A 3,536-nucleotide genomic window follows, 5' to 3' on the forward strand; every position below is an offset into this window, starting at 1 on the left:
AAACAACTCACGCCAAAACGCACAAGAAAGCCCAAATCGAATATCAAACCCGCGTCGCCTGGCGATCACAACCAATCCTGCCAGGCGCTTCATGCAGAAATACCCAGAATAGTCACAGGCTTTGAGTCGCCTGGCGGTACAGGGATTCATCGCCAGGCGCTGCACCTAGAAACACAGCAATATGTGCAAAAATGGATGATTAAGCTAATAATTACAATTCAATTATCATATTTTTTCGCAACATGATTAAGCTATATTAAAATATAACGAAAATAACTCAAAGTTAACACACATAAGACTTGAACCCAAGTCCTCTCACACCAATCAAGTACTCTCAACCATATGAGCTAGTACTTTTCCACATCATACTCTTCATCATTTAATGTCATAATTATTCTCCCACCCGCATTTATTAATTAATTAATTATTTAATTAATTAAATTTCACAGGTCTTACAACAGTGGGTCAGTACTATTTTGGAGCTTAATTGGACGTATATGGATGCATTTTTTAGAACTGAATTGGAGTGGGAACATAATTGTAGTATTGAAATGAAAAGGGCGTGAGAGTAAACGGTGACAAAGTTAATGAATGGCATTGATTGGTGTGTGAATGATGAGGGAAACGAGGTTGCTCGTAAAATATGAACTGTCTTAGTGGTGTAAGGTATTGGAGACAAGATGATAAGGGTATACTGAAAATGAGTGAGAGAGAGCTGAAGAATTGGGTGCTTTAGTGTGAAGAATTGTGGCAATTTGTATCTATCACGTGGGACTTAATTGAAAGAAAAGTTCAGGTGTTATTACAGTGCAGTAATAGCAGGTTTCCTGTTTTAAGGTACTAGATTGATGGTGATTGGCATATACTTGATTGAGCATTATACAATGAAGGAACACTTGGTGAATTAGAGTCCTTAAATAGAGGAATTGGCCATTAGAGTTTCAGGTACTTGATTTATGTGAGGGTGAGAGGTTCAACACTAGGGAACAAGAGTGTGATAATACCTTAGGAGGTATTTTGGAGAATACATGACAGTCTGTTTTAGGTGCTAAAGTCCGGTAGAGCTTTCACTACTGGTATAGCGCCTAACGACACGAGTGAGTGCGCCAAGCGATGGGACCAACGTGAGAGGTCCCTGCACCGCGTGGCGCCTGGCGACAAGGTGTGCTCTGCCAGGCGATAGACTTGTAACAGTGGGTCTGTGAGAGGCGTGACGCTTGGCGACAAGGGTGTTCCGCCAAGCGGTCTGCACAGGTTTCGCCTGGTGGCGCTTAGGCTACGCTAGGCGATAATGCTGAAGTTATCTGACTTGCGTGAGTTGTTATACGCAATGATGCGGACTTGGTTCAGGAGATGATGTGTCATGAGCGGGTAGGTTCATGGATGGTGGTGAACACATGATCATATGAGTAGGGAGGTTCATATCCTATTAATCTCGTGTGGGGATACAAGCGAGGTAGGTTTGTATGTTCCGTGATCACACTTGAGAGATGCTGCATGTGGGGAGGTACATAGCTGGTGGATCACATGTGTTGGACTACGGACGGGCAGGTCCGTAGAGCAGGACTACGAGTGAGGAGGTTCGTAGAGGCAGAACCACGAGCGGGCAGGTTCGTGTGAGCATCGTAAATCCTGAGACCAAGACTAACTATTTATGTGATTGAAGGTTGAAAAGCCTTTGGGGTTAAGGTCTTGGCCAAGAACTAACTAGACTAAATTAGTTGGGTAATTGATATTTTTTAAGGTATGTGTTATTTCATTATGAGCTCACCCTTTCTGTTTGTGTTTGGCGATGATCGTGTGATTCGTTACACGGGAGTAAATGATATTACAAGTGATGCTAGCGATGCATAGAGACAGAGAGAGGGTTAGCTTGGGAACTTGAGCTAGGAAATAAATTATGTTTTCTTCTGTTTTATCGGATTTTGGAAATTGTAATAAGATTATTACTTTGGCTTTAATCGAATCTTGGCGCATTGAATAATGATTTAAATTTTCCCACGTTTAGAAATAATAAACTTTGTCGTTTGATCTTCATTTCTTATTTATTTATTTTAATTAAGTAATTTCCAGTAGGGACGTTACAAAATTAATTGGTTCTTTGCTATATCTAACTGCTAGTAGGTCGGATATCCAATTTTGTGTTTGCTTGTGTGCAAGGTTTCAATCCAATCCAAAGGAATCACACTTCAAAGTTGCAAAGAGGATTCTCAAGTATCTGAAAGGGAAAACTAATGTTGGATTATGGTATCCAAATGAGTCTAAAATTGTTCTTAGTGGTTTTTCATATTCTGACTATGCAGGGTGCAAATTGGATAGGAAAAACACAAGTGGCACATGCCATCTATTTAGATCAAGCCTAATCTCTTGGAATAGCAAGAAGCAAGCATGTGTACAACTATCTACTACTAAGGTTGAGTATATAGCAGTTGGACATGCTTGTGCTCAAAGCTTATGGTTGAAGCATCAACTTATGGATTATGGTATAAAGCTAGAGAAGGTACCTCTTTATTGTAATAATACAAGTGCAATCAACCTAACTAAGAATCCAATTGAGCATTCTAAAACTAAACACATTGAAATCAGGCATCATTTCATAAGAGAACATATTCAAAAGGTGAAATTGAAATCAAGTTTGTGAAAACTAAAAACCAATTGGCGGATTTATTCGCTAAACCACTTGCACATGATAAATTCAACAAGCTTAGAACTGAATTAGGTGTTCTTGACATGAAGAATGTATGTTGATAACTGTTTGGCTTGTTAATTTTATTAGATCATGTGCTTGTTGCATTTAAAGTGTTAAATTCTGCATAATTTGTTAACTACCAGTATTTTAGCCAACTAAATTTGCAAAATCAGCACATATATTTCACTTAAAATGTCAAAATCTGCATAATTTGTGTTCTGAAACTATTTCAATTTGCTAATCCTCATGAAACAACCCATATATTTCACTTAAATTAGTCTAGTGTGAATTTCATGTGATTTGAAATTTTTAGTTAGCTAAAATTGCAAAAACAACACATAAATTTCACTTAAAACTGCTACTGCACCAAAAATTTGTGACATGGTACAAGTTTAGTCGACTAACTCTGTATTTTTATGTGTTGATTGCACTTATGTTGATTTTTTCTTGAATTGATTTTAATTGATTGACCCAGTCAAAGTATCCATCACATGACATTATTTAGACTATAGTAGAGCAAATAACAACTATTACATCAGCTAAAATCAACTTTTCATATTGCATTGACCATAAAGTGTTTTAGTTACATAATTTCCAATGTACATGCATTAGATGTGAACTATTTGTGAGTGGATTGTATATAAAACGCATGGGAAACACATCACTGAATACTCTGATACAGATTCCTTCACATTTAATTGATTGTGATTTCCTGTACTAAATTGAAACCAGAATATTTGTACAAATTAATTGACTGATTTTAAAAATCAACGCATTGATTATATAAATACATGCATAAGCATCATGCATTGGCATTCCAATCTGTTAGTAAGAGCTAAACCTACAA

The sequence above is a fragment of the Vigna unguiculata genome, chromosome 5, assembly GCF_037176805.1.
Source record: "Vigna unguiculata cultivar grain cowpea cultivar isolate G323 ecotype 2 chromosome 5, ASM3717680v1, whole genome shotgun sequence".
NCBI lineage: Eukaryota > Viridiplantae > Streptophyta > Magnoliopsida > Fabales > Fabaceae > Vigna > Vigna unguiculata.